Below are 9,455 nucleotides of genomic sequence, written 5' to 3' on the forward strand. Positions count from 1 at the left end.
TCTCATATCAAAGAAAAGTGAATTTGGGCCAGGGATGAAAATACATGATTGGCATACCTTCATTAAGGTAACTCATGTTCTTGTGTATTTACTATATATTTGTATACTACGCATGTAATTTTCATTGTATTATGTTAGAAAAAAATGAAAAGATAATTATATAATTGTTGTAGTGCGTTCTACCTCTATCTATCCTAGACCACTTTGACAATAATGTCAAGCAAGTCATATATGATCTTGGAAAATGCATGAGCTAAGTAGTGATATTTGTTCAATTCGTTGTATAGATATTATATTTGTGATTTGTTTTACTTGTTATGTAATATATAGTTTTGTGTCTTGAATATCTTGTAGGTGGTTGTCATGTAAAGAAATCCATAAAGAAGATATAAAATATTGGAAGAGAAAAATTCCTCATCTAATGTGTGAAATGCAAAAGTGTCTACCTTCAGCTTTTTTCAATGCACAAGAACACTACCTCATACACCAAGTTGAGGAGATTGAATTGTGTGGACCTGTACACACTAGGTCAATATGGATGGTTGAGAGGCACTTGAAATTTTTGAAGGCTTTGGTTCGACAAAAAGCACATAACATTGTATTTTTCTTGTGACTTCTAATGCTTGTGACAAATATACACTATGTGATGATCTTCCTTTGTGTTTGGGCTTATACTATCCTTTGTGCCATTGATTGCCATGAATGCTCATCATGCATGATCTTTTCATTGGCATTGTGTTGATACTGGTACATTCACTGTTGCATGCTCTTAGTCTAGTATGACTACCCTATAGCGTCATTAGGATTGTTATAGCTTTTTTATGTTTGCTAAGGTTTGCTAAGGTTTCCTATTTTTCAAGATAGAGATGGCACCCTTAGATTTCCATAGTAGAAGTGAGTCCAAGAATCCTTTTATTAGGAAGTATGGCACACTGAGTTCAAAGGAAATACTGGTGGTGTGCAATTATTGTGGATTTCAAATAAGAGGAAGCATTGATCACCTCAAATATTCCCTTGCACAAATTTCTAGCCATGATGTGTAGATGTATAATTCAATATAACTTAAGATTATACTGTTAGGATAACCAGTGAACAAATGAGAACGGGGGGTGAATCAGTTGTTAACAGATAATGTCAATCAAACCACTTAATAACCTTTAACCGGAGCACATAAACATTGAATACCGGAATAGCAGAAACAGATACCGGTAAGCAATAAAACTTAAGAATGAAACAAAGAATTAACACAATGTAACCATACCACATAACACCATGATTTGTATGTGGAAAACCCGGAAAGGGAAAAACCATGGTGGGAAGCCTACACACAGTCAGATGATACTTCTGCAAAAAGTGTGTGATACAATAAGGGGCCTATACATGCAGGAAGGCACACTGCCTAGAGCGTACACATCATTACAAAAGAGTCTCACTGACTACATAGAGGTTATAACCACCTCAAGATAAATGGACAACAATCCAGAATAATGAACTACCAGAGATATCATCTACCATGCCTGATTACAATCTCAGTTAAGCTCAATATCGGAGGCCTTTGACCTCTTCCTTAAACCCAATTTGATCACTTATGATCGACCAAATCTCCTTCGCATATGATATTACATTCCATGACCATGAATATTACATTTCCATTCCCATACCGTATTTATCTACAATGAGATCTTACATCATTTATACAAACCCTAAGGCCTAAACCAATTAGGTCGGCCACCTAAAAGATATTATAATAAGATCATTACATATATCCATATTACAATGATATTCCATGTCAGCTTAAGACCAAAACAATAATAAACAATCCATAAATCATCCTAGTAACGTGTAGAGAACACGTTAACATGATACTGGTCCATAACCTAGATAGGCACCGGACCTAATCTGGGTCCACAACGCCAAAGTAATATCTTCAAAAAGTTGAGGCATGATCAGGGATCACCTTTTGCATCCTCAATTCCATCTAGAAGTCGCACCAACACCACTTATGCATTTTGTCAAGGTTTCTCAGTGAAAGCTCTGTCGGTTAAACCTTAAACCCATGCCGATAAGGGTTTACAAGAGTGTATGATAGAATCTGACCACCAAGTCAATACAAACTGACCAAAACATGCTCTAGAAGAATGTAACACATAAAACCAATCATACTCCATCGATCCAAACATGTCGAAAGTGTCCAACAGATAGTTCCTTCTGTCGGTAACACTAGATCTTCTACCAATAACCAAAACTTGTCTGTCGGTAACCAACCATAATTGCTAGTGTTGACATCAATGACAAAACATCAATGCAACACATAATCCATTCATCCATATTGCCAACAATCTCCCCCTTTGGCATTGATGGCAACACTAGATGTGAAAAATATTTAAGTGCCAAGAAATGCCAAACAAGTCTCCCCCTGTGGAAGACAAACAACAATCTCCTAAATATCAATAACTCTCCCCCTGAGAATAATATCTCTGTAAAGTTTTGAATTTATTTTTTACATCACTATCTCTCCCCCTTTGACATCAATGCCAGAAATCTGACAAAATTATCAAAGCAAGAATGTAAGCCTCTGAATCTCAAAGCTGACTACTCCCCCTGAGTAGTAGCACCACATATTAGTGCCAGAATGAATAATATCTCTGATAATGCATGTTGGACTAATGTCAAACCACATCAATCAAGTCTCTGTCGAAGGGATAGAAACCCCTAACCTGTCTCTCAAATACTCAAATGATTCCTTAGATAGTGGTTTAGTGAATATATCTACAATATGCTCTTTAGTGTTCACATAAACCAATTTGACTTCCTTTTCTTCTACCTTGTCCTTCAGAAAGTTATATTTTATTGATATGTGTTTAGTCTTAGAGTGAAATACTGGATTCTTAGACATGTCAATAGCTACAGAGTTATCACAATAGATAACTATCGGTTCACTACAATTTACCTTGATATCCTTCAACATTTGCTTCATCCACAAGACTTGAGTGCAATTAGTTGTTGCTGCAACATATTCAGCTTTTGCAGTAGATAAAGAAATGCACGACTGTTTTTTGTTGATCCATGAAACCAATTTCTTTCCAAGAAAGAAAGCTCCACTAGAAGTGCTCTTCCTATCATCAGTATCTCCTACCCAATCTGAATTTGTATATGCACATAAAGTGAAGTCATCATCTCTAGAATACCATAAGCCATATTCTGTTGTTCCATGCAAATACCAGAATATCCTCTTTACTGCACATTCATGATTTTCTTTAGGATTACTTTGATATCTTGAAACAATACTTACTGCATTCATAATATCTGGTCTAGTCTGAGTTAGATATAACAAGCAACCAATCATAGACTTATACCTTGTCGAATTTACCGGTGTAGATGTATCTTTGATAGATAATTTCTCACTAGTCACCATAGGTGATGCAGATCCCTTCACACACCTAAGGAAATGTCCAAAATGTTTAGTTTGAACCCTTCAAATTATAACAAGGATCCTACAAAAAAAAGACTCCACACCTTAAGGTTTGAACTACTCACACTTCTCTAGACTAGCACCTACTCAAAATGAGTAAATGGTTTCAACATCTCCAACACACCTCTCCCTGACTCTTGCTCTTGGGGGCCTTGGATTTGTTCAATTAATGATATCTAGGAACCATTCCAAACATTTTTTTTAGGTTTTGGCTTCAATGCCCTATACTTCCTTTGGAAACCTACCCCCTAGGCTAGTAGCACTATTTAGCGGGTATTTTGCCCTTAACTCCAAAATCTTGCATATAACCTAACAAAATATTTACTATTATAGATACCCTTTATGGAGTTACACTCATCCCCAAAAGGGATTGGCAAGATCTGTAACCTAAGGTTTTGAACCCTTTAGAAGCCTAGAGACCTAATTAGGGCGATTAGGCGTAATTTACAAAGCAACACCATTTTCAAGACTCTCAAATACAAAACCAACTTCATGATCAGATTGGGGGATCATAAATAACCTCTAGTTCTAGGATTGCATGCTTGGAATCCACATCTATGATTTTTTAGGGTGACTGTCCTAATTATGTGCAAGGTAGTCACATGGAGATGCCTACCTAGGTTCACTTCAAGCTCCTCACAGCCAAGCCTTCCCTACAAAAACCCATGAAAATATTAGAATAAACTGACCAATATTTCATTCCACCAAAGTAAAGAACTTCTAGATGGGGGAGATGCAAGATATGGTCATTTCTTGTCAAAACCCTAGCCAAACCCTTGCTTTCCGAGTTACAGTCAATAAAACAAGGGGTTCTCACTTCTCCCAGAAGATCAAGACCTCAAACCACCACCATAATAGAGGTAACTCAATCCTCTACATAATCCAAGAATAAATTTGTCAGATTCAATCCGTACAATGACACACCACAATAGCAAGTTCAGAATTTCAGGGAAAAACTCAGTTTTTAGTCTTATTATGCCTTCAAACTTCAATCAACAACCACACCAACCTTGGGAATCATGTCCACAAGGTTTATAGGCCTACTCCAAATTTTTTCCAACCAAATTTTGAAGAGGTTGGAGCCATTGAGAGGCTTACATCAACTAAAATTTGAAAAGTTGCACTTTTGCTTGCAAAAGTTGCATTTTCAAAAGTTGCATTTTTGACAAAAGTTGTCAATCAAACCAAGTTTAGGATCCACTCAACTTGGATCAACCAAACACCACCTACACACCCTAAAATCTTATAAAACATCAAAACAACTATCATTCTACCCCTATTTACCAAATTGTCTAAATTGGCTTATCAAGATGCCTAATTTGGGACATTGGTTTACATGGTGGGGTCCTTATTGAAAACATGAAAATGCCCAAACAAAAGTCACTCAAAATGATCCTAATAACCTACTCCTCATCCTCTCATCCATGAATGTCTTGTTGAAGAGGTTCCCCTGCACCATACTCATCGAGAGAAGAGATCTCAAGCCCACTTGAGATCAGAGTTTGGAGGTCTGCACCATGATTGGAGATTTGGTTTTTTGTCATCCAAACTACTTCAGAGTTTGGTTTTCCCTGCTAAGCCACCAAATACTCTTTGTACTCCTTGTTCCTTGTTGTCTTTGTGACTTTAGTGTTCAGAACCTTGCTCAGTTTTGGTGGATCGTGCTTTGGAATATCATCCTCTGCTGCAACCTGCATTGGTTCCTCCTCTTCATTACCATTGCCCTTGTAAGGTGTTAGATCACATACATTGAAAATGAGTGACAATCCAAGATCAGGAGGAAGTTGGATTTCATAAGCATTCTGCCCACATTTCTTCACAATCTGACATGGTCCAATCTTCCTTTGCATGAGCTTTGTGTGTGTTCCTTTTGGGAGTCTCTACTTCTTCAAATTCACCCATACTAAGTCCCCAACACCAAACTTCACATCCCTCTTTTTCTTCTCAGCATAAGCGTTGTACTTCACTGCAGATTGTTGGAGATGAGACTTCACTTGATCATGTACCTCCTTGATGGCTGATGCAAAAGCTTCACCATCTGCACTAATGGGATCTTCTTTAGGTAACTCCCTTAACTCTAACACACCCCTTGGGTGGATGCCATACACAATTTGGAAAGGAGATTTCCTAGTGCTTCTATTTATGGTGTCATTGTATGAGAACTCTGCCTATCATAGTATGTTGTCCTATTTTTCTCCATGTTGTCTTGCCAAGAATCTTAATAGGTTCCCTAGGGACCTATTGACAACTTCAGTTTGTCCATCAATTTGGGGATGGTAGGCTGATGAGAAAGCTAAGTTGGTTCCCAACTTCTTCCAAAGGGTCCTCCAAAAATGTCCTATGAACTTCACATCCCTATCTGAATCTATGTTTAGAGGCAACCCATGTATTTTGATTATCTCTTTGAAAAATAAGTCTGCAACATATGAGGCATCACAAGAGGTTTTACATGGCAAGAAATGAGCCATTTTGCTAAATCTGTCCACCACTACAAAAAAACTGTCAAACTCCCTCCTTGTCTTAGGCAGACCCAACACAAAATCCATGCTTATTCTTTCCCATGGCCTATAAGGAATGGGTAAAGGTTGGTACAAACCTGCATTGGTGGATTTCCCTTTAGCTTTTTGACAAATCACACATGTTTCTACAAACCTCCTAACATCTGCCTGCAACTTAAGCTAGTAGTAATGTCTTTTTACAAGGTCAAGGGTCTTGTGAAGGCCAAAATGACCTGCCATTGCTCAACAATGCTTCTCCCTAATAATATTCAGTTTCATTGAATACTTAGGAATGCATAACTGTCCACCCTTGAATAACAAATCATCTTGTATCAAAAATTCAAAAAAATCAACATGATACCTCTCACCAAAAGACTCATATACCTTGTGTTAGGGTTTCAAGCAGATCTGAAGGAATTATGAACTAACAATTATATGCAGATTTAAATACAAAAGGTAAAGGAATAAAATAAGACACAGATAACACAAATATTTAACGTGGTTCACCCAGAATGGGTTACGTCCACCATACACAGCCATCCAATCTTTCTTATTATCCAGCAAAATAGTACATCAACCTTACAATGCCTTAAGCATCCCAACCGCCTATAACATGCGTTTTTAGGGCAATAAACAAAGTCGGCCTTTTGAGTGTATAGTACTTTGCTTATTAGTCGCCACATAATAACAATCTCCCACTTAGAGATCGATCAGGCTCCACACCAAACACCTTGTATATCTCTCCAAAATGTTCATCAACATCATACATGTTCTTCAAGGATTCAATGCCAACACTTTCCATCTTAATTTGGTTGATGGTTAAGATCCTCCTTCTCGAGGCATCTGCAACTTTGTTCTTGACCCCCTTTTTGTGCTTGAGGGTGAAGGTGAAGGCTTGTAGGGTCTCTACCCATTTCATGTGCTTGTGGTTTAACTTCTCTTGACTGTTTATAAAACTTAATGCCTGATTATCAGTGAAAACTAAAAAACTCCTTTGGCAATAAGTAGTGCCTCCACTTCTTCAATGACTGAACCAAAGCATACATCTCCAAATCATAGGATGAATACCTTCTCTTGTCATCATTTAGGTTTTCACTAAAAAAGGCAATTTCCCTTCCCTCCTGATTGAGTACTGCCCCAATAGCCATGTGGCTTGCATCACATTCCACCTAAAATATCTTGTTGAAGTCTGGTAGGGCAAGGACTGGTTGTTCTGCAACTTTCTTTTTCAAAGTCTCAAATGAGTCATCTGCCTCCTTGGTCTAATTGAACCTGCACTTTTTTCCTCATTATGGTGTCAAGCATGGGTGCACAAACATGACTAAATCTCCTTATAAACTTCCTATAAAAGTTGCTAAGCCGTGGAAACTCCAAAAATCATTCATTGTTTTAGGTGTTGGCCAAGATAGAATTGCACTTACCTTCTCCTGGTCCATTTTCAACTCACCTTGTGAGATTACAAAGCCCAAGTAAATGATCTCCTCCTGCATGAACAAACACTTATCCAAATTTATCATTAGCTTCTCTTCATGTAACCTTTTGAGGACCATATCTACATGTTTGAGGTGCTCTTCCCTTGTGTGACTAAAGATCAATATATCATCTAGGTATACTATTACAAACTTTCCTATGAACTCCACCAAGACCTCATTCATCAACCTGATAAAATTACTAGGGGCATTGGACAACCCAAATGGAATGACTTTCCACTCATATAACCCCTCATTGGTTTTAAAAGTTGTTTTCCTTTCATCCCCTGGCCTTATTCTAATATGATGGTATCCACTTTTTAGATCCATTTTGGTGAAATATTTTGTACTCCCCAAACAATCAGGTAAATCCTCTATCCTAGGGATTGAAAATGTATACCTTATAGTTATCTTTTTGATGGCCCTTGAGTCTGTGCATAGCCTCCAAGTGCCTTATTTCTTGGGTTTAAGGACAACAGGTACTGCACATGGGCTTATATTTTTGCAAATTAGTCTTGATTCTAGCAAATCCTCAATTTGTCTTGCCATCTCTGCATTCTGGTCTAGAGTAAATTTGTATGTTGCTTTATTTGGTAGGGTAGATCCAAGGATCAGATCTATGCAATGACTTATGTCTCTCACTGGTGGCAGGGATCTTGGCATTCCATCTGAGATGATGCCTTTTTACTTGTCAAGTAATTGTTTGACTATAGGGTCTATGTGCCTCTATCCTTCTTCTTTCCTCTCTGCAAACTGCTCCTTCTTTGTCACCTTGGACTTGGGAATGAGGGCATAGCAAATGACATCCTTCTCTGCAATCTCCTTCATGAACTGCTTTCCTTCTACCAACAACACTTTGGCATCCTTCCCCATTTGTTCCATCTCATTCTCCATCAGAGGTAAAAGTTCTATCACCTTACCATCCTTGGTGATTGAATAGGTGTTTCTAACCCCATCATGATGAGCCTTCAAGTCAAATTTCCATGGTCTTCCAAACAAGAGATGACATGCATCCATCTTGGGTTTATCAAATAGCAATCTATCCTTGTATGATCCAATCTGAAACTCTACCCAAGTCTTCTCTTCTACCACTGCTTGCTGACCTTGGGTGAGCCATGAGACCTTGTAGGGGTAAGGATGTGGCAACCTTCTCAACTTAAGCTTCTCTACCATTTCAAGTGACACAAAATTTTTAGTAGACCCGGAGTCTATCAAGACATTGCATACCTTTCCTCCTGCCTTGCAAGTAGTTTTGAAAAGAGACTTTCTTTGTGGGGGCTCCTTATCAGGTACCTTCAAGGTGGTCACTTCTCTTCTCATCATCAGAGCCTCTCCTCTTTCAAGGTAGCCATAGCTATTAGGAGCATTGACACTTTGATAGGTGTTTCCAATTGCCACACTTTGGCAATCAAATTCCTACACCAAGTTGCTCCTCCTTTCTCCCATGGAGTTTGTAGCCTTCTCCGGACACCTATTGGCCATGTGCCCCTCTTGGTTGCAGTTGTAACATCTAGGAGGTCCTCTGCCTTGGGATCTTCCTCTAAAGGATGGTCTTCTGCCCCTAAAGTTCCCTCTTTGTTGTAGCCTCCTCCTTGGTTGTAATTTCTCTCTCCTCTCGTGCCTTCTTGACTAGACTCGCCTTGGTATCCAAAACCATTTCCTCTACCTCTAAAAGGGCCTCTTCCCTCTCTTTTTTGTCTCCCTTTGCCTCTGCTATTTTGTTCCTTCCTTATCTTTAGCTTCTCCTCCACCTTTAGTGTCAACTGAAAACATTTTTGGACTATCTGCGGGGTGTGGAGATTCAAATATTCTTGGATGGAAAATCTCAGTCCATTGAGATATCTCACCACTTTTTCATCCTCACTCTCCTTATCTTGGTATTCACACACAACTTCATGAATTCCTCTGTGTAGGAACTCACATCCATCTCCTTCTACTTTAAGTTTTGTCTCCTCTTGTGCAATTGGACATTATAGTCCACTGGAACATAGGCTTCCTTCACCAAAGATATCATCT

The sequence above is a fragment of the Cryptomeria japonica genome, chromosome 4, assembly GCF_030272615.1.
Source record: "Cryptomeria japonica chromosome 4, Sugi_1.0, whole genome shotgun sequence".
Lineage (NCBI taxonomy): Eukaryota > Viridiplantae > Streptophyta > Pinopsida > Cupressales > Cupressaceae > Cryptomeria > Cryptomeria japonica.